Genomic DNA, 23812 nt, shown 5'->3' on the forward strand with positions numbered 1-23812 from the left:
GGCACTCCACGCTCTAAGGTTGGGCCTTTGCTTGCCTTCTAACAGAGCATAACTCTCAGATTCTTACCTGGACAGTCTCCAGGAGGTAGAGGATGGGAAGTTACCTGGAGGAGCATTGAGCTGCTGGCCCTGTTGCATAGCACCAATTTCTAGAATCCTCTATCATCCTCCTCCTCCTTCTTTTTCTAGACCAAATCTAAATTGAACAGCTTAGCTGCTAGTTGAGAACAAATTCCAGGGAGCCCGGGTGGCTCAGCGGTTTAGCGCCGGCTTGAGCCCAGGGCCTGATCCTGGAGACCTGGGATCGAGTCCCAAGTTGGGCTCCCTGCATGGAGTCTGCTTGTGTCTCTGTCTCTGTCTCTGTCTCTGTCTCTCTCTCTCTCTCTCTCTCATAAATAAATAAAATCTTTTAGAAAGAAGAAAGAAAGAAAGAAAGAAAGACTCACTGAACCCTAAAAAAAGGGGGGGGGGACAAATTCCTCCCGGCCCAGTGCCACAGTGAGTGATGGATCTTCTCATTCACCCAGCCCATTGTCAAGTCAATTCCTCCTTCAGGCAGGACCAGGTCTGGGAACTCTTCCTGAGGCATGCATCTGACCTGGGACAGAATGTTTGCAAGTTCCCACTGAAGAGACACAGAGAGAGTGTTTTCTCGGTGACAAAGAACTGGTTCTGGTTCCTCTACAGATGTGGGGACCTACAAGTTGTCATCAATCATTTCCATTCATAAAACTCTTTGTGCTCTAAATAAAAATGTTCAAATATTTAAGAACAAGTCCAACCCCTAAAATAGATGTGCTATGGGCTGTCACAGCAACATTTCCTATAACTAAACATATGATGGCCCAGAAAGATGAGCTCCCTCTTTCACCTGTATCCATGACCCTCTCGGATCCTAGCGGTGCCACAGTCAATGGAGTGCACTGGCAGCAAGGTAGAGAACAGAGGGGCGAGATAACTACTACGTCAAGACAGCTGCAGTGAACCAGAAGGGTGATATTTTTCATACTTTAGATTGGATATTGGATTACCTATCAGCCAGAGCCACTTCTCTTTAAACGGAACATTTTATCTCTTTCACATTTGATAAATAAAACCCTTAGATTTAGAGTCGTTCTGATTTCACTGTTTAAGTTTCACTCACGTGAAACCCAGGCTAGGATGAGTAAAATCACAGTATAGCCCCTTCCCTACAGTCTAACCCCCTCAAACTCTAAGCCTATATAATAATTTTCCTGTTTAGGGAAAGTGATATGAGAAACTCCTGCAGAGATTTTCTGGGGAAAAAATAAAATCTACCTGCACCAACACTGCATGACTCTGAGCTAGAAACTTCTGTGCTTTTTGCATGACAAAAGGAAGAGAGAGCCTGTCATAAAAGGCTCCTTGAAAAGAACAGTTTAGGCTCCTGGTAGGAAAGCAGTCTGCCACCACAGGAATGAATTTCTCTGTAAGGTTGTCAGCTTGTGTCTGGAAAGTAAACTAAACGTCATCTGAGGTTAGGACCAACTCTTACTTTCTTTTAATCTCCTGTGCCGATTAGCTCCTTATCTATGAAGAATATGCAATATTTGTGTTTGTTACTTTATTGGTTTTGTTGTTGTTGTTTTCTCCAGCTGACAATACAGTTCCCAATTCTCTCTGGAAACTTCCTTGCTTGTTGTTTGGAAAAGAAAAAGGTCTTTCTATCTTCAGGTAACTAGACTATAACATACAGCTCTAAGGAGAGGCAGAAAAGAAATGAAAAGGTTGGGCTCCCATACTAGGACCCAGAGGCCACGGAGTAGCTGGTTGGATTTCTCTTGATAAATATTCTTCTTCCTTGGAACCCTATAGGCTATTACAACTTTCTTATAATTTTTCTATGTACCTAGGTCAAGCTGTGCTACTTTCCCACATGACTCTCTTGTTCTTAAGAGGAGACATTGTACCTTATTCATGTTATGCTTTTTAAAGCACTTAGAATAGTGCCCAGTTCCTAGTGTCTAATAAATATTCATTCACTATCTTCTTGCGCTGTTTTCCTAGGAAACAAAAATAGCCAGTTACAAAATATTATGTGTTAATACTTTAGGGGGGAAGAAGTGCATTCCCAAAGAGGGATAATGCAGGAAAAGAGGAGTGGGGTAGGAAGGAAAGAGCAAATATTAAGTGTGCACAATCTAGCTGGCCACTGCTTGATGTCCAAGAGCACTAACTGATCTAACAGAACTGTCTTCAGAGAGACTTTTCTGCATGTAATGGACCACTTCACAGGACTTTTTCAATATTTCCTATCTCTCATTGGTCAAAGGTGAATGACCCCATAGACCATTAATTCCCGGCACTTCTAAGCTGCATGTGCCCAGGCTCTGACTATGTCTGCAGCACCTCATACCTGACAGCCACAGGTAAATAGGAAGTTAATTGGTGCCCACACAGTACTAGCCACCATAATGTTGCCTGGGGAGAAACAGGTAGCAAGGACCCTGAAGACTGTGAAACCAAGAGAACCTTAGGTGGGGTTGAAGAGGTATCTGATACTTTGGTCAGAGTTGCTAGAGTTCTTAGATGAAGGACCGGTTGAAAAAGCAAGATTCCATTAAACCGTTTCTGAGTTTTAATGGGATGAATGTCACTTGATCATACTTGTGCTATACCGTTAAGGGACCTTCTTATCGCAAATGTTCTTAATATTTATAGCATTGCTATGTTCACTACATATGAACCCTATATTGTGTGCATGAAATGTATGTGATTAAAAACACGGCGCAAATAGTGTTAAGGTCAAGTTTATCAAGTGAACACCATAGTGGAACCATACTGCTAACGATAGAAATGCTCATTCTTCCTCCAGATTATTCAACTGTGAAAAATTCTTGGGAATTTGTATACAAGTACAGGGCATATTGGCATGTTTATTCCATATAGGTAAATACAATGAACAAGTTATCAAGTGAGCTTCCACTGCTTTTAAGTTGCTCACACTTTAGGAGAACAGGTATCCATCCATCTGTGTCACAATGTTGGAGTTTCCACATTGTGAATACAAACTCAATGGAGGATATGGTTAAATAGGCCTTGGAAAATCAGGGAAGGTTTCAGAAAGGGGGTACATTTACATGAGGCTTTAACAAATAAACAGAAATTTACTAGGAGAAAGAGAAAGGGAATAACATTCTAGACAGAGGTGAGAGAAAGAGAGCAAAGCTCCTGTCCGGTAAACATGATCCCCCTGAAGAAGAAACATACACCCTTCTGGGAACTTTATCTGCCTACAGTTTTAAGATCTTAGAGTTTCTTTCATTCTACCCTAGGCCTGGAATTTGAATTTGAGTTGGGGTAAAGAGAAAGATTCAGGGACAGGCCTGCGTGGCTGAGCATCTGCCTTTGGCTCAGGTCACAATCCCGGGGTCCGAGGATCAAGTCCCAACATCAGGCTCCCCACAGGGAGCCTGCTTCTCCCTCTGGCTGTGTCTCTGCCTCTCTGTGTGTGTGTCTCATGAATAAATAAATAAAAATATTTTTAAAAAAAGATTCAACCTACAGAAGCACGGGAATGAAAGCCAGAGTTTCTCCCAGAGGACACCCAATGGGAAAAATTCTTCAACTCTCCTCTCCTTGCTCTTGGAAGATGAAGGCCTTTTCCCTTTGTCTGGTTTCCCAGGACATGTCCATTGTCCACATCATTTCAGGTGATAAGGGATGGGTGGTGAGCAAAGTGAAAGCATGGAGAGTTGGAGAAAATTTGGGTGGGGTTTGACAGTTCTGATGGGTTCAACCCAGTCCTCAACTGAGAACCGCCACTGTGTTAGGGTTCCCCATTCTTCTTTAACAGTTATTTTCAAATATAACTTGGAAAAAAAACCATAACACTTTTAAAGACATTATTTTCTGTCTTTTGCAAACTAGTAAAGATATGTTGGTTTTTTTGTTTTTCTTGTTTTTTATATTGAGCATTGACTTAGTACAGTATAAAATTCTTGGGGCACCTGGATGGCTCAGTGGTTGAGCGTCTGCCTTCAGGGCATGATCACTGGGTCCCAGGATCCAATTCCTCATTGGACTCCCCGCAGGGAGCCTGCTTCTCTCTCTGTGTTTCTCATGAATAAATAAATAAAATCTTTAAAAATAATAATAATAATAATAATAAAACAAAATTCTTCTCCACCAGACAGATTCACTAATTCTCTAGCAGGGTGGTAGAGAGAAGGGGGAAGAAGTTGGGAAAATTTCACTTGAGAAAATTCTACAAAATTAAAGAATGTATTTTTAAAGTATTTACTTACATATTGCCTTTCTCATTTAAAAATATCCTGCTTTATCTTCAAAAAACTTGACACTTCTGTTTTGATGAAAACAATATATTATGCAATCCCAAATATATATTTGCAATACATGTATATTGCATTATACATAATATTATATATATTATAAATTATATATTATATATATACATCCAGTGCAGAACTGGAATCCTAAAATAGGTTGCATTTTATTTTTAATTGATTTCTGAACACCCACACAGTGTGCTGGCGGTATCTACTAAAAAAGTAACAATTTATTTTGTATTAGCTTAGAAATGCCATAATATTTAAACTGTGCAACTAAATTTCTCTGGTGAATATCAACTACCTTTGGAACATATTGTTTCCCTTTAATACCAAATGTCAAAAATGAAACTCAAGAAAAAAATGCAATTTCTTTGATGGTGAATCATTCTTTGGTGCATTAACACATATCTAGCATGCATCACACTGCTTGATGTTAAATCCTGTGATACCTGCAAATCACTACAATAGCAAAAACCCAGACTATCCCTTTTTTGCTGATTTACACAGACGTTACAACTGCCCTTTTTATGCAGAATGTCTCACCCATTATTTTTGTGTTTGCCAGCCTATTACAAGAGCGTGAAAGAGCAGGGGCTATCGTGAAAGCCACTGGATCATTTCTGCTACTACAAAATGCAGCAGCTTGGTTGCTTAAGAGTCTCAGCCAGATGGATCGTATTAACGTCTGTGCACCGCGGCTCGCACCGGCAACCAGGGTGTTTCTGGATGCAGTTCAAAGGGGTTGCCTTTGATCTAAGAGGCTGTATACATTTTAAGCCAGAAACTATTTATCCTAAAATCACCCATAGTGAGCAAGATGAAACAGGGAACCACTGTGGAAGCTGCATCATAACTCAAAGCTAGCACCTTTCCCGGTCAAGTCCACCACGTTGCCATTACCTGGGAAATTCAGCTGAACTTTGTCCATTCTAGATTAGGTGGCTTACTGTAGAAAATAAAAGTATAAGTCTTCCACATTTCATGTATTCTAAAATAAACTGAGATACTCTGGTACTTTTACTGTGCATTTTAATATATATCTCGATGAAGGTATGTCATTTTTTTTAAGAGGACACAGAACATCTTTCTTAATTCAGGATATTGTTTTAATATGCACGAGTTTTATTATCATTGTCTAGATCCCCCAAGTTTTAAAATTACTCTAAATAATCCATATTTTCTTTTTACTTGGAAAAAGTATGATTGCATGCAGATAAGCAAAAAAAAGAAAAGGAAGGAAAAGAATTAAAATCACCCATCCATTCCACCACTCAGCTATCCTAGCAGGTCTATAACAACAATGAATTCAGTAAAAGGCTACATACCTACCATTAACTAAATTAAAAGATGTTTGGGGTGTTTGGATGTCTCAGTTGGTAGAGCATGCTACTCTAAATCTCAGGGTCATGAGTTCAAGCCCCATCTTGGGTGTAGAGATTGCTTAAATAAATACATTTTTTAAAGAAGGTGTTCGTTTAACTATTTATTCATTTATTTATTGACAAGTAAAACTCAGTGCTTCACACTGAGTTAAAAAAAAAACAACATAAGATTTGGAACCTGATCAGAATTAAGAGGAGTCATATAAATAATTAATTGCAATATATGTCTTATAGTCTTATAACTGTATTTTTGAAGAATATTTAAGGAAGAGCAGTGGCTCAGAAGATAATCATTAACTTAGTCAGGGGTAGGAGGATCAAAGTAAAATTTTAGAAAACAATGAAATCAAAGCTAGACCTTGAAGAATGAATTGAACTGTGTCAGGCAAACATGGGTGGAAAAAAGAGGAAAAACTAACTCTGGGATTAGAATGCCTGGGCTCAAATCCTGACTCTAGCTTGACACATACTGAGTGACCAACTACTACTATTGAGCACAATCCTCTGTCCCTCAGTCCTCTCATTTCTACAAAACAGAAATAACAGTATTTACTTCAAAGAGTTGCTTGGGGATTAAATGGCTTAATCTGCCTACAGGACTTAGAGCAGCATTAGCTATTATTTTAAAGATACAGGAAAATACAGAGATGCCTCATTTTGTTGTGCTTCATTTTACTGCACTTTGCAGATATTGTTTTTTTTTTTTTTTTTTTTTTTTTTTTTTTTTACGAATTCAAGGTTTGTGGCAACACTGCATCGAGCAAATCCACTGGCACCATTTTTCCAATACCATTACTCACTTTGTGTCTCTAAGCCATATTTTGTCATTTTTGCAATAGTTCAAACATTTTCACTGTAATGACATTTGCTAGCGTGATCTGTAATCAAGAGATTACAACTCACGGGAAGCTCAGATGGTAGAATTTTTTAGCAATAAACTATTTTTTATTAAGATAGGTACATTATGTTTTTAGACATAATGCTATTGCAAACTTGATAGACTACAATATATATGAACTTTTATGTACACTGAGGAAACCAAAAAATTCATTTGACTAGCTTTATTGTGGTATTCGCTTTATTGTAGAGGTCTGGAACCGAACCTGTAATGTATTTGAGGGATGCTGAACAGGATATACTTGAGGACCTGCAAGTATTTGGGTCCTTAACTGCAGAGAAAGAGCAGGGGAGATGCAGAAAATGTGGCTGTAGAGGGAGTTGGGATCGAACCATGAACGATCTTAATTACATGCCATGATAAGGAGTTTGGACTTTGTGCTATAGGCAAAGAAGAGCAGATAAAATCTTTAGAGGATTAATGTAATACAATCTGCATATCAGCAAAAGAATTTTAGTAGCAATGGAGAATGAATCATTAGAAGGAAAGAGATTGGAGGTGGGGATAGTAGTTCACAAACAAATTGCTTACAACAACATACATTAACAGCACTAAGAAAGTCCTGATTGTATTTTCCAAGTCTTTTTTTTTTTAAGATTTTATCCATTTATTTATTTGAGAGAGAGAGAGAGAGAGAGAGAGAGCTTAGGGGAAAGAGCAGAGGGAGAGGGACAAGCAGACTCTGCTGAGCACAGAGCCCAACTGAGGGTTCGATCTCATAACTGAGATCATGACCTGGGCTGAAATCAAAGAGTTGAACACCTAATGGACTGTGCCACCCAGCTGCCCCTGCATTTTCCAATTTTTAATAAAAGGTTTAAATGATTCAAAATGGCTGTTATGAATACAAGGAGGTGGAGGGGACAAACAACATAAGAAACACACATCAATGCCTTTTATATTTTTGCTTCCCTATGAAATATCCCACATATCTTTAGAGTCCTATTTGCATGTCACCTCCTTGAGGTCTCCTCTGATGACTCCAGACCTACAGCCAGGGCTGTACCTCATTAAAAACTCCAGAGAACTGTGCAAAGCTGTAGATCTAAATATATTTAGAAATTAACAGAAATAGCTTTCGTAATTAATATCAGGGGAGTTGTACAACACAAGTTGCAAAGGGTGAGTGGAATGCCTCTGCAAAGGAAAAGCAGGAAGGCACAGGGAGAGAAAGAAAGTTAGCACTTTAATGAAATAAGACCAACTTCACTAGAATTAGAGACTCTGGCAGGAGCTCACGGGACTAAATATAAAAATAATTTAAATATGAAAAAAAAGAATAATTTAAATATGAAAGATAAAACTGTCAGTGTAATATTTTCTTTCCTTTTGTTCAGGGGCAGGCAAAGCACCACTTGTTTTGGTTTGTTGTTAGTCTTTGGTTCTCTGTATTTGCACATTTGTCCATCTAAGTAGTTTTTTTTTTACATTTTTTTGAATAAAATTAAAGACTCACTTCACATACTTTTTTAGTACTTCTTAAACGCGGATGATATATATATATAGGAAAAGTAATCCACATTTTTCTAATTCATCTCCCCTGCAACTATTGGTAGAAGCTAGAGCCATTTCATTTGTATAATATATGAAACTTTTTTTTAAAACATGAATTCCCCTGCTCAGACCTAATAAATATGAACATTGATTCAAGTGCTCCAGTCTTTTCAAAACTATATAATACTTCTCGTCTATATTAAAAGTTAACTGCAAAATTTCTCCAAAAGAAATTCTATATGAGGAAAATGAAAAAAGGAAAATCTCTGGTGAGTAGCAAAGGGTGGGAATACCGAGTGGTGAGATGTTTCTGAATTAGAAGTTATAATAAACCAGCCGCCTGATCTGGTATAGGGCTTTTCATGCTAAGGTTGGGTAGTGGAAAATGTTAAGGAGAAATTTTCCATTCATCTCACATACTTCACTGCTTAGAAATATGAACCACCTGTAACAGGAGCCCCGGGGGATTAACAAAAGTCGTGCAGATTACCCATTAATGGCTCAGATCCCCTCCTGTTTGAAATTCAGCCCCCTTTTTTCCCCCTCTGAACATTTCATGATCTCCTCCACTAATTATTTGGAATTCATTTGTAATCAATGCCTTATGTGCCTCTACTGAGGCATGCTTGTTCACTAACATTGCACTTTTGCTGTGTGATGGGAGCACCACAACAGAATTCCAAATAAAGAAAAGATAAACTTTTGGTTGAGTGCTGTTTGTTTTAGAAAAAGAGAGGAAATAAAAGTGTTTATTTGGGCTGGGCTGGGCTGAATGGTCCGGTCATTGCATTTTCTCTGGTGATTCTTCATTTTGTACTTCACGTCAGACAAGAAATACATTTTTTAATTCTTGGAGAGAATCTAACTTATCATTGGACTGAGTGTACAAAGCTTTAAAAATAAATTGTTTAGAGATGCCATTCTCTTGTTTAGTCAACACACACACATATTTCAATCCGGAACTTCAGCAAAGTTATTGAGCATCGGCCTTTGGGTTATAGAACAATGTCATTATTTTCAGAGACCTACATCACTGGAGCGATGCTAAGAAATACCCAGTCTCTGTATCCATCTGGTTCAGTGCGTCAAATTTCTTTCAGGTTCAGGTAACAATTTTTATAAGACACATTTCAGTTCCCACTAATAAACAGTTAAAGATGATTATAGTTATAGCTATATCAGCCTCTAGACCAGTGGTTCTCAACTGGGGGCAATTTAGCCCCCCGGAAGATATCTGTCGATTGACCAACGCATTTTTGCTTATCACAAATGGGAGAGCAGTGGTGGGAGAGCACTAGTGGGTATTGGCCAGGGAATCGGCTAAGCATCTCACAGTGCACTGGAAAGCTCTCTAAAACAAAAAATCATCTGGCCTCAAATGTGAATAGTGCTGAGACTGAGAAGGGGTCTTCTACACAAGAGTCACCTGTTTCCATTTCATCACTTGTGAAAAAGAAATTGTTATGAAAATTTCTTGTAAGCTATTCACACTACGTAAATGCATGTATATTTCTTTCTCTATGTTAAGAGTTATGAACTATAGATTACATTGGAAATTCCTCAACATCTTTAAAGAAGCATGACTTTTGAGACATCAGAAACACAGAAAGCCATCCTATGGATATTGCAATGTCGCTTTCAGAATGGACTGTAGTAGAACAGCTTACCCCCTACCTGGATGCAGGACAGTTTTTTAAAGGAACATTAAGGAAACACAATCAGTGGTTGTTGCAGTTGGCATCCATCAAATCTTGGCTCAGATATACATGAGGTGAGGTACTGAAGGTATTATTGTCATATTTATTAAAATGAACAAGAATTAAGGTAGTAATAGTATTTAGGGAAAGTAGCAATGAATCAGGAAAAAAAATCAGTGATACAGCTGATCCAGGCATTAGTAGATGTCAGAAATGACAAGGGGCAGTGATATGATAATCATTATTCCACTTATGTACAGTATAATCATTATGTTTTTATAACCATTTATCTATGTTAGTGGCCATGTAAGTTTGCTTGTTTGCTTGTGTGTTTGTATCCCCAATTATTTACTATGATAAATAAAAAAGAGATTGATTTTATTATGGATCACCGTAATGGATTTTTCAGTTCCAGTCACTAGAGAAACAAGATGCTTTATTGTCTGACTCACGAACAAACCACTCAATTTCAACTGATATTGCTCAAACTTGATCTTTGTAGTCTTCTGCACTTTCCCACAAAGTTCCTTAATTACAGATCTTGGAACATATGTCGGTTTTGCCAACCAAACATGTCTCTCCTCTTTCCTTCGATAACACCAGGCCCTTTTTAGGGATGCCTTCCCCCACTCCTTGTGGCTCTGAGAGTCTGCCAATCACTGTGTCTAGCCTGTTGGCCAAAAGAGTGGCCCAGCCATGGCCACTGTAATTGCCAAAGGTTACATACTCTCCTCTAAGATTTCTTTCTTTTCTTTTTTGGTACTGACATGTAAAAAAAGCTATGTTTTACTTTCGGAAAGAGAGAAAAGAGAAGCACAAATACTCAGCATCATACCCTGTGATGGAAGCCCCTCTGTAATAGGACAAAATAAACCCCAAAAAGAATACATCTGAGTCAGCTTGGTAGCTTTTATCTTTTGGAGAAATTTCCCATTTCATATAATTTGTCAAATCTATGGTCATAATTTGGCAATAATATTACCTTACTAACCTTTTAATGTTTGTAAGATCTGAAATGATGTGCATTCTCTGATTCCTGATGTTAGTACGTTGTTATCTTCTTTCTCTTTTCTCCTGATTAGTTTGGACTGAGATGTATCAGCTTTACTGATCATCTCTAAGAATCACATTTTGTCTCATTAATTTTTATCGATTATTTTACTGTTCCTTAAATTTTACTTTATTGATCTCTATTATCTTTTTATTTCCTCCTTTATGTTAATTTGCATTGAATTTTCTCATTTTTCTAGTTTCTCCAGGAAGAAGCTAAAGTCATTGATTTTAATCATCCTTCATATCTAATACTAAGTTTAAAGCTATAAAGTTTCCTCCCAAATACTAATTTAGCTACATCTCACAATATTTTTTAAATTTTTCATTTAATTCAGAACGTTTTCTAATTACTTTTGTAATATCTTCCTTGGCTTATGGGTTATTTACAAATGTGTTTAATTTACAAATATTTAGGGATTTGCCACATATATTTGTTATTGATTTCTAATTTAATTCAGTGGTGGTTAGAGAATCCTCTGTTTGTATGACTTAAATATTCTATCTCAGGGTCATGAGTTCAAGCCCCACACTGGTTGTGGAGTTTACTTAAAAAAAAAAAAAAGAATCCCTTCAGTTTTCCTTTTATCCCTAAAACAAATCAAATTTATTCTCCCATTAGCATTTTTTGCTCATTGGCCCTCTGGCTCTAAGACTCTTCTCCAGGAAGTGGATAGAATTGGTTTCTTCTCACCACTGAAGTTTAAGCTCAAAGGTCACCTTCCCAGACTCTAAAAATGGGAATCTCTGCTCCAGACAATTTTTTTAATGTTCCAGACATTTTTCCCTCCTTTAACCTATTTTATTTATTTATTTATTTTAAAACATATTTATGCTTGATTTTGAATAATGAAATATCTATTTGTGAAAACGTGTTCAAATTTTCCCCTAAAATCCTTCCAATGAAAGTAAAATTATTTTATGAACATAAATTCTTAAATGTAATAATATACTGAGCAGTGCTCACTTTGGCAGCTCATATACTAAAATAATATACTGAGTAATGTGTAGAAGCTTACCAAATAATTCGCTATAAAGTTATGTTTAAGATTTTTGCATATTTACATAAACTTAAGCCTTTTTATGTATAATAAAACTAATTTTCTCTTTAACTCCTGGAATTATGGAACATGATTTTGTTAAGTGTAGAGATTTTTTTTTAGTTAGCTTAAATAAAAAATCACTTGAGAGATATTACCACTGATATTAATGCCTGTTAAGTTATACAACATTAGCTTTATAGATAAATTTGCATAAATTATTGAAGAAAGATTTTAAATATTCTCTTACAAGAAATAAAGCACCCTCACACCTTTGTCTATATTTCTATTCATACCCATCACTGTCACTCACAGGTATTTCCTCTAATTCATGTGCCAGAAATGATACATCTTAAATTGAAAAATACTGTCAGGATGTGTGAAAGTACATTCCTTCCCAATGTGGTTTTACTTTCATTTGTATTCCTAAGTTATTAGTATGAAATGTGCTTCTTTCTTTTTTTTAATTCCACACTATTTATTTTTTACCTTTATTTCTAAGTTACTATATACATGGCTAGGAAAATTCTTGCTTTTTCAGAAGACTTCTTACTTCAGCTAATTATGAAATCAAAAAATTATTTCATTGATTTAACCCATATTTCCCCAGTCTCCTATCAGCTAGGTTTGGAGGAAGTAGTACTGAAAAATACAATAGAAGTCTCTGCCCCCATGGAATTCCTATTTAAGAGGGGAAATTTTTTTTTATAGAAAAGGTATCAATAAATCAAAATAATTTTAACTAAATATATGAGAAGTGAATAACACACCAAAATAATAGAATTAGGAAGACACAAATAAGATAGGTGAGAGGGAAAGAACTCTTCTCTGAAGAGAGAATATTTAAACTGAGCCCTTGATCTAAGATAGAACCAGATGTACAAGAATATGTTAGAAGAACTTTTTAGGAAGAAGTAAACTTGGTGATATGTAAGGGTTGTCAGGAAAACCCAGTGTGACCACAATATGATAAATGGAAGGTAATGTAGCAAGTAGTTGAGGGATAATCAGATACCTAATTTTTTGAGGGCATATGGTCCATAACATGCATTTAAATTTTTTGCTAGTGCAATGGGAGGCCATTGGAGGGTATTGAAGGGGAGGAATAGCATAATCTGATTTAGGATGAAAAGAACTTTCTGGTTGTTTTGTAAAGAATTGACTATAAAGGGCAATAGTACAAACAGAGAGATCAGATAGGATACTATTAGAGGATCCATGGAAGAGATGATGGTCAACAGAATATTGCAGAGATAAAAGGAAAGATTGAATTTTGGAAACATATTGGAGATGGGGTTGGCAGGACTTGCTCTTGATGGACTGGATGTAAGAACTAAAGCAAAGAAAAGGCTTAAGGACAGACTTAGAATAGTATTCGCTGGATCCTAGGTTGGAAGCCTGGTCCTGACACTTGCCAGCTGTGAGGTCTCTGATAAGTATATACCATTCTGAAACTTTGTTTCTTATCTTTAAAATCAGGATAATAACATCTGGAACTGATAGTATTCAAAAAGGTTAAGTTTTGTTCCATGTGTAGGAGAGAGCCTCAAACTCAATAGGTGTTTAATAAATATATTACTTTCAAGGACTTTAATAAATGGTTATTCCAAACACTAAAATTTATTAGGGAGTTTATTGTGACTTCTACAAGACATTCAGCAAAATCTCTTCTGAGATTTGGTGAAAGAGTGAAAAACTCCTAAACCTGGTGATAGTTATTATACATAGTATTATCTGATTGATTGACAGTACCAAACAAGTATTGATGACTGGACTGCTGCCATCTGGAAGGAGATCTCTGACTGCTAGCATGCCCATGTTTCCACCCTTGGCCAAGTAAGTTTTCAATATTTGGTTAATATTTGGATGAAGAAAGAGAAAACATGACTATCAATGTTTTAGATGATACAAGACAAGAGAGTTAATAGGAGAGATGTTGGAATCAGGAGTCAAAATATCCTCAACAGGCTGACAGCATGAGCCAGAAAAAACAAGGAGAAATTTAAGAGCTAAAAACATGAAGTTCTACATTTCTGAAAAAAAAAATTTCACTTCATACTTACAGGATTAGCAGCAATTCATGTGAAAGGATTTGGCAGTTGGAGTTGACTGCAAGGTCAGAATGAACTTGCAGCATGACTTAGCTGTTAAAATAGTAGAGGCAACTTTAGGCTGCATTAATAGAAGTTGAGTGTCAAGGACAAGAGAAGGGATAGTTCTATTGTGTTCTGTTCTATCAAAGCCATCTGGAGCATGTCCATTTTTTGAGGACATGATTTATTCTTTTATTACTGAAGAGCTACAATGTGTCATGTAAGATTGAGATTGTAGGAATACAAAATTATATCAAACAGAGATACTACTCTTAAGGATGTCACTGTGGAGTGGGAGGAAGCTGACATATATATAAATAACTAACATACAAGGGAGAAAGAGATAAATGCCTCAGTGAAGATAGCAATAAAAAATAATGCAGAATTTTGGGATAGATATTGGTCACTATCCCTTGTAGAAATCAAAGAAATTGGACTTCATTCTGTTGGCAGCGGGGCAGCCATTGGAAATGTTTGTATTGGGGAATGATGTAATCAAAGCTGTGTTTCAAGAAATAAAGAAAAGAGAAACAAACACCCAGCAATCTACACATTAGTCCATGTGATCCTCACTTTGTTGTGGCTATGAGATTTACCCACTTGAGGCAGAATCAGGTAAAACTGATGGAAATTGCAAGAAGACAGATTTTTATTTAACATTATAAACTTCTATCCATCATGTTGTTCAAGATGAAAGAACTGCTCTCAGTAAGTAACCAACCTTTTCACTGGAAGAGTTCAAGCAAAAATTGGATGGCGATGTCTTAGGCCCTGCATGAGTTGATGCAGGAATTGACCTTGGAATTTCTTTCCAGTCCTAGAGATCTTGGAGGCCCATGCTTTCATGGCATATCAATATGCTGATTACTTAACATGATGGGCAAAATCGTTTCTGTATTTTGTTAGCTTCATATCCGTTCTATTGTCCAAAAAATAGCACTATGAACTTTTTAAATCTTGTTATTATTTTTCTGTGACAAGATGATATGGAGGAATTTTTCTAACTGCTTTTGTCACATTGTTTTATTTAAATTCATTATTCATATATGTTTTGGTCAGATCACATTGATTTTATTTTTAGTTGCAATAACATATCTTACCAAATTTAAAATGAGCTCCAGAATCTTCATCTTAAAACATAAATCTCAGAAGATAAAAATTATTAACTACAAGCATAAGTGCTTTGGGTCAATTAATACAACCAATGGGATTAATCTGTATCTAATATTCCTTGTATGTTAAATATACACATAGCAGTAGAAGTATAGAAATGGTGATTTGGCTTTCTATTGAGGACTTTAATTTCAAGGACAATGATGATACAGATACATATATATATTTTTTTTAAGAATGTATTTATTTATTCATGAGAGACACAGAAGCAGAGACATAGGCAGAGGCAGTGGGAGAAGCAGACTCCCTGTGGGGACCCTGATGTGGGACTCAATCCAAGGACCTGGGAATCATCCCCTGAGCCAAAGGCAGACACTCAACTACTGAGCCACCCAGGCGTCCCAATGATGACATATATTAATAGGTTATATCACAAATTATTATTCTGATTTCTTAACATTTTTAACAAAACCATTTTTCCTTCAATTGTTAGTTTTACGTGCATTCTCAATATGGTTCATAAAATACCAAAGCATAGGCAGCAAAAACATGTGTCTACTACTTTTACACTAGAGAAAGTAAAAAAAAATCAATCACCATGCTGACACAGGCAAGGAAACATCCAGGAAACAACAGGAAAGGGGACCACAGCACAGGCTTATAGTGATAAATTACACTGTGGCCAGTGCATGTAACTAAATCAACATAGCCTGATTAATGGCTCCTCCACGTAACATTGCAGAATGAAAAGAAAACTTTGGAAGTTTTCATTAGGGAGTGCCTTTAGTACACCCAGAGGCACAGTGGGAGGAAGAACATGTATGAGAAGTTTTTTTCTTTAAAAAAAATTATTGGCTACACTGTATTTAATATTTATTAACAGAAAACATACTCTAAAAAATTAGACTTCTACTTACGATTTATTTATTAAAAAATTATCCAGTTTAAGTAAAACTTGTATTGTTTTCTAGCATCATATAGTACCAGAAAATACAATTTTGCTCGAAAATAAAAAGTGTTACTAACAACTCTTGTGACATTTAAAGACATCTTCTATGGACAAATAAAAATTAAGATCAGAACAATTAGTTATTTTTTAAAAAAGGCAAAAGGCAAACACAACTCTGAAATTGCAGTAATCTCCTATATATAGGAGTGACTTCAAGTTTGATTTTTTTTATTTCATTTTTTCTAGTTTTTCAAAATTTGATATTTACCGGTGTCTAATTAGCCCTCTGTTTCAGCAGCAAGACTGCCAATCCCCACCGGTGGGAGATCCCACTGTTTCCTTGTTTTTTGACTTTGACCATTGTGGGGAGGTACTGGTCAGGTATTCTTTAGAGTCTCTCAATTGAGATTTTTGTCCATGGTTAGACCAAGATTAGGATAAAGAACACAGGTAAAGTACAGTTCTTACCATATCATATCAAGGGTAGATACTATCAACGTGACTTACCACCTTTGATGTGAACCTTAGTTATATAGCTGAGATAGTCTGTCAAGTTTTTCCACTGTCAAGTTAATTTTTTCTCCCTCTTCATATTGTTTTGAAAAGAAGTCACTATGTGCAGCCCACACTTAAAGAAGTGAGAAGTTATGTTTTGTTGTCCAAATCATCCTAAAATCTCATCACAAATTTCCTAGGAGGCTGCAGCAGCATTATGGTAGCATCTCAGTACTAGCCATCACCTTTGACACAGAGGTAACAACACGTCAGCCAGTGCTGTCATATTTGGGTAATTTCCCAGCTCCCACCCACATGGCTTCTAAGAACAGCTGTGACCTCAGGATCTGGGCCCAAAGAGACATGAATGCATTGAATGAGTCCATAAAACAGAATAGATGCCAAAATCTTACAACTCATTAGTAATACTTTCTCAGCTTTAGTTCTTTCATTTTGCTGAGTTTGCTAAATTTCCCCCACTTTTAAATTAATTTTTGGTCACTCTCCCTCTTTCCAGCATTCTTTTCTTACTCCGCCTATTTCATAATTGTCCTCTTGCCAAATCTCCTCTTACAGGTCACATATAATGACTCAGCAAAAAAATTTAATCTGATACACAAGCAGCATCACGTTGATTGTGCCTTAGTCCCATATATTGCTAATCACACCCCCATGCCTCATAGTCTGAAGATGAGATATTAAATTCCCTTGAGCAAAGAGTGAAACAGCAACTGTTTCCATGGTGACACCATTTCATAATAATTTAGAAAATGCACACTTTAATTGATATAATACTAATAAAAAGAGAGATTCTAAAAGTTTTGATGATATCAAGCTTTCTTTCAAATATATGCATTGGACATATATTATCCCCATGTTCTGAACAGATGCTGAAAACAAAAAGAAATGGTTCCTGACATCAAGAAACTTGCATATTAGGAAGAAGCATAAGCTACTCACAAGCGATAATAGAGAATTATCACCAAAATACAGTTTCTCTGAATTTAGTCTGAAGTTCCAATCATTATTACAATCCCTTTTATAAAGGTTATATTAGTGGATTAATACCAATTATTAGAGAATTACAAATGAAATAATAATGCATCTTTTTTTAAGTCTGATACTCAATGAAGAAAGGAATGTTGTTAGAGTGTTGTTCCATTATAAATTAAATTTCCTTATGTTCTGTGATTGTTTTTAATTCGGCCATTCATCTTTACTTGTGAGAGCTCTTTATCTATTTGGTTTACAGCTCTCTTAACTATCATAGATTTCAGATGTTTTCTGATGTTTACTTGTTTTTATATAACATTTTTTCTACTTGAAGAATTTTAATTTTACATGGCCAGACTTATTAATATTTTCCTATAGGATTCTTTTTTATTCTCTTAAGATATTTAATAAAATGTTAAGTAGAAAATATTCAAATTTAACACTATATAAGCAATATGGATCATAATTTTGTAAAAATAAAATAAGCAGAAAGAGAAGATGGAAAGAAATTATACTTCCCCAATTTTCAAAACTTTCTTTAGTTACCATAGATTATTCTTATAATCAGAATGTTATAAATGTAACATGTTTTTAATGTACAAAAGTATCTCAAAGAGAAAAATGCCTGAACCCTCTAGTATCCATCATCATTTTCGTATGGAGAGACCAGTATCCTAGGAAACAGAGCTTGGTAGGTAAATTTAAAACAAATGACAGAAGAGAGCTGAGTTTTCCTCTTGAGACATATATCCCTTCTCTGCCAAGATTGGTAAGGCTGGCATTGTCTGGATGTAAGAGAAAGGACACTGTGAACAGCTGGGAAGTAAAAAGAACCAAGAAGAAAAAATGAAATGTTGAGAAAATGCCATATTGCTCCCTTTATTCATATCTGAATGAAGTCCTTCTGTTCAGTTAACTGAAATCTGTAAATAATTTGGGAAAGGCAATAGGGATTTGGAGATTATTCCCATTTTCCTTAACAGACATTAAATGCCTCTGAGTCTATAAAATGCAGCCATTTAGACCACAGGGATCAAAGAAAATGTGAGTTTTAAAGCAGTCATTCAACAAAAGATTGGAACTAGCAAAATGGGAAGAAAAGTACTGCCTGTCAGGAGAGGAAAAAAAAAAAAAGATTCAAGAGAACTCTGACCAAGAACAGATTGTACCTAGGAGGCTTAGGAATTATCTGCAGGAATAACTATGTGTACTAAGCATGTGACTCTCTATTCAGCCAGTGGGTCACCATGGCAGTGAAGAGTCTGGCAGTGGGACAGCAAATCAACAGTGCTTGAGCTCTGAAGCCAATCTCAGCATCTCCACTCATTTACTTACCGTGTGACCTTAAGCAAGTTGCTTAGCTTCCCCAAGCCACAATGTCCTCATTTGTAAGCTGTGGATAACACCAGTGTTAGCACATAGATGACTGGGAGGAGCGTGGGAGATGATGCCTGCGAGGAGTGCAGCTCAGCTCTTGCCCCACTGCCTAGACTAATGCCAGACCTGGTGGGTTTCCATGAGTTATTGAACAAATGAATGGAAAGTACCCAACAATTAGCTAAGATAACCTACTATTTTAGGAAGGAAAGTAGCACGAAAATGTACAGACATTAAGTATTACATTTGCTAAAGGGAAGGAGTACTCTTCTCTGAGCAAGTGTGGTATGGGATGTTACTATAGAGCTAGGATTTGATGTGGCCCTTGAGGAATGGGATCCCTTTAAACAGATAAAGAACAAGAAAGGGAAGAGATTTTTAAAACTTGGGTGAGTAGAAGCATTTGGATGAGTCTACACAAATCATTTGTGCCTCAAGCAAATGAAAAGTGGCAAGAGATATAATGGAAAATGTAGGAAAGGTTCCGTGGAGCATAAGGATCTAACACAGAACTAATAATACTCTATAATTTAAAGTTAGGTGGTGGATTCATAAATGTATTATTATCATTATGATTATGCTTTATAACTTACATATATGGTATGTGTATATATTTATATATATTAAATATTTTTTTTACAAATTTATTTATTTATTTGAGAGGGAGAAAGCACATGCATGTAGGGGAGGGGGCAAAGGGAGAAGGAGAGAGAGAGTCTCAAGCAGACTGTGCTGAGCTCAGAGCCTGACATGCAGCTTGATCTCACAACCCTCAGATCATGATCTGAGCCAAAACCAAGAGCTGGACGCTAAATCCACTGAGCCACCCAAGGGCTCCAATTTGTATATATTAAATATTAATAAGTGGTCAGGGGCAGGAGAGGAAGGATTGGCATGTCAAACTGCCAAGTGGAAGATGCTTAAATTTATGTTTAATGGAAAGAATTCTTTTTTTCATGTTTCTGAGATTGCTATCTCCTCTATTTCTCTGATAAGATTTTTCAACTGTCCTTGTGGACTTCGAAAGTGGCAAACATTTATTTTCAAGTAGGTTATTAATAAAGCTGAAAAAGAAGGGGTATTGCTATATTTTTTACAATTTCCTTCATCTTGGAAATTCAAGATTGTTCCTTAACCAATTCCTTAGCATATTTCTGGACAGTACTGCTTTACCACATGATTGAGTGTAATACGTAGCTCACAATTAAAGTTTCAGAAAGTTCATTCAGTGCACAATAGCCTGTTCTGGTTTCCTGCTCTTTCACTGACATAATGCATTTTTGTTGAGGAATGACTTACAACCTGGCCTGTCTATCAGCATTTCCTTTTGACAATTTTAACATGTTAACTAATTAAAATGATATGATGCATAACATCTAATCTCAAAATAATTTTGCATAGAGTTTCTTCAGAAGAATTAGGAGTTTGCTTAAGATGGAATGGGGGCTCTCCTGGCCCCTGGGGGAGAGTCAGAAGACAGCCAACTTGTGTTGGTGGACAGCAGGACAGGGCATGGGGGGGCACGGGTAAAGGAAGTCAACAAGGTAGAGTTCATGCTGAGACCAGCAGTTTGGACAAAAGTGAAGAGAAAAACCTTTGAGTGGGCCTCAGGCCAGTATTTGGGGGAGGGAAAGGAAGAGCACTGGAGAGGCAGTTACAGGAAAGGCCAGAAAAATTTTAAACAAGAAACAGATTCACAATGAAGCAAAATGTGAGCATTTGTGCCCTCACTAAATGAAAGAAATTTGGATATGAGAGTTGACACAGATCCACCCTTCCCAAGTGCTGGCAAATCCACTGCAAATTGATATCAGGGCCATTAATGCCTGGTCATTAAAATGTAACAATAACAATAATATCAATAAAAAAATACTAGCAATGTTTTTTTTTTTATTGAAAGGTTTCTGTGTGCCAAGACTGTACTAACTGCACTATATAAACTTCCTTCTCTTTCCAACCCCCTGAATGGTGGGTATGGTTATACCTACTTGTAGGTGAGGAAAAGGAGACCCAGAAAAGTTAAGTAATTTGCCCAAATTCACAGAATTAGTGAAGCCTCCGGGAAGGTAGAAGCTGCCAGGGGTTTTGGAGTTTTCTGTGTATGTTTAGGGCACTCCCTACCACATTCTATACTTTTTACAAAGTTGTCTCCAAAATTTTGGCTCATCATCTCCTAAAGGAATTTTTTTTTTTTTTTTTTTTTTTTGCTTTGTATAATTTTATTTTATTTTATTTTTTTAGGTTTATTTTTTTTTTATAAATTATTTTTATGGTGTTCAATTTACCAAACATACTAATAACACCCAGTGCTATTCCCGTCAAGTGTCCCCTCCGTGCCGTCACCCACTTCACCCCCACCCCCCGCCTCCTCCCTTCCACCACCCCTAGTTGTTTCCCAGAGTTAGGAGGTCTTTATGTTCTGTGTCGCATTCTGCTATCTCCCACCTTTTCTTTCCCTTTCCCTTATATTCCCTTCACTATTATATATTCCCCTATCCGAGTGAGAACATACACTGTTTGTCCTTCTCGATTGACTTACTTCACCTCAGCATAATACCCCTCTGTTCCATCCACGTTGAAGCAAATGGTGGGGTATTTGTGTTTTAATGGCTTGAGTGTATATTCCATTGTTTACATAAATACCACATCTTCTTTATCCATTTCATTTTCGATGGACACGAGGCTACTTCCACAGTTTGGCTATTGGGGACTGGCTGCTAGAAACATCGGGGTCAGGTGCCCCGGCGTTTAATTGCATCTGTATCTTCGGGGTAAATTTCCTTAACAGTGCAATTGCTGGTCGTAGGGCAGGTCTATTTTTAATTCTTTGAGGAACCTCCACACAGTTTTCCGAGTGGCTGCACCAGTTCACATTCCCACCAACAGTGTAAGAGGGTTCCCTTTTCTCCATCCTCTCCACATTTGTTGTTTTCCTGCCTATTAATTATTCCCCATTTCACTGGTGTGAGGTGTATCTCATTGTGGTTTTTGTATTTGTATTTCCTGATGGCAAGTGATGCAGAGCATTTTCTCATGTGCATGTTGGCCATGTCTATGTCTTCCCTCTGTTAGATTTCTCTTCATGTCTTTTGCCCATTTCATGATTGGATGTTTGTTTCTTGGTGTTGAGTTTAATAAGTTCTTTATTTGATTTTGGGAAACTAGCCTTTATCTGATATGTTATTTGCAATATATTCTCCATTCTGTAGGGTTGTCTTTGAGTTTTGTTGACTGTAATCCATTGCTGTGCAAAAGCTTCTTATCTTGATGAAGTCCCAATAGTTCATTTTTGCTTTTGGTTTCTTTTGTTTTCGTGGATGGTAATCTTTGCAAGAGTTTACTGTGGCCAAGTTCAAAAAGGGTGTTGCCTGTGTTCTCTCTAGATTTTGATGGAGTCTTGTCTCACATTTAAATTCTTTCATCCATTTGAGTTTATCTTTGTGTATGGGCAAGAGAGTGGTCTAGTTTCATTCTTCTGCATGTGGATGTTCCAATTTTCCCAGCACCATTTATTGAAGAGGACTGTCTTTCTTCCAGTGGATGTCTTTCCTCTTTGTCGATTATTAGTTGACCATAAAGTTCAGGGTCCATTTCTGGATTCTCTATTCTGTTCCATTGGTCTATGTTGTCTGTTTTTGTGCCAGTACCACACTGTCTTCTGAAAACACATTCTACCCCTGGAACATTTATAAGCCAACAAAATTTCAAAGTTTAAGTAGTTATAAATGCGGTGATTTCTGATGCAATTTAAATTAGACATTTTAAAATAAAACTCCTTCATCACTTTTATTTATCCAGTATAACATATATGGTAGTGTTTTAATACCAATTATTATTCATTTTAAAAATACATGAACGGGGCATCTGGGTGGCTCAGTCAGTTAAGCTGACTCTTGATTTTGGATCTGCTTGTGATCTGAGGGTCATGGAATCAAGCCTGTGTTAGGCTCCACTCAGCGTGGTGTCAGGTTGAGATTCTCTGCCTCTCCCTCTCCCTCTGCCCTTCCTTCCCCCGGCTCCTGCACACATGCACACTTTCTCTCTCTCTCTCTCTGAAATAAATAAGTAAATAAATAAGTAAATAAGTAAATAAATAAACAAAATACATGAGCAAATTGATTTAAGTTACTGTTTGACTTCTTCTCTTTTCTCCATGAACTTGTATTTCCTTTGTATTACCCCTACATAATTATGTCCCATTTTGATATCTTATTATCCTTAAAATCACCCTAATGTACTTTGCTATAACAAAGATATTTAAATATATTTGAATGCCTTTTTTTAATAATTTTTATTGGTGTTCAATTTACCAACATACAGAAGAAAACCCAGTGCTTATCCCGTCAAGTGCCCCCCCCAGTGCCCGTCACCCATTCACCCCCGCCCTCCGCCCTCCTCCCCTTCCACCACCCCTAGTTCGTTTCCCAGAGTTAGGAGTCTTTATGTTCTGTCTCCCTTTCTGATATTTCCCACACATTTCTTCTCCCTTCCCTCATATTCCCTTTCACTATTATTTATATTCCCCAAATGAATGAGAACATATACTGTTTGTCCTTCTCCGATTGACTTACTTCACTCAGCATAATACCCTCCAGTTCCATCCACGTTGAATGCTTTTTATTTAACTTTCTGCTGCTTCAGGGTCTAAGCATTAAAAGCTTTCTTCAAATATTATTTGTATATAATTGACCAAAACCATATCAATAGAATCCAAATATTGATAGTTTTTATAATAAAAGTGTATTTTGAGGAACACATTGTTTGGTAATGTACACGGAGCATTTTTCCAACTGGTTGAGGCATGCACTCATGAATAAATAATATTTCTTGGTGCTAAAAAGAGTAGGACTCCGTGATACTAGCAAAGAAGAGAAAGTATTCAGCCACTTAAGGGTGGGCTTATCAAAGTGTTAGTCAT

The 23812-nt window shown here is 36.7% G+C and overlaps 1 long non-coding RNA gene across 2 annotated transcripts in view; it reads left to right on the top strand.

Moving 5' to 3' along the window:
• LOC129500850 (uncharacterized) overlaps window positions 1–23812 on the top strand; it is a 73898-nt gene that overhangs the window by 19951 nt on the left and 30135 nt on the right. For both annotated transcript variants that reach the window (XR_008662609.1, XR_008662608.1), the window contains one exon: window positions 13624–13710. This is a non-coding gene — a long non-coding RNA (uncharacterized LOC129500850). The remainder of the gene's footprint in view (window positions 1–13623; window positions 13711–23812) is intronic.

Source organism: Nyctereutes procyonoides, unplaced genomic scaffold, assembly GCF_905146905.1.
Source record: "Nyctereutes procyonoides isolate TBG_1078 unplaced genomic scaffold, NYPRO_anot_genome, whole genome shotgun sequence".
NCBI classification, from domain to species: domain Eukaryota; kingdom Metazoa; phylum Chordata; class Mammalia; order Carnivora; family Canidae; genus Nyctereutes; species Nyctereutes procyonoides.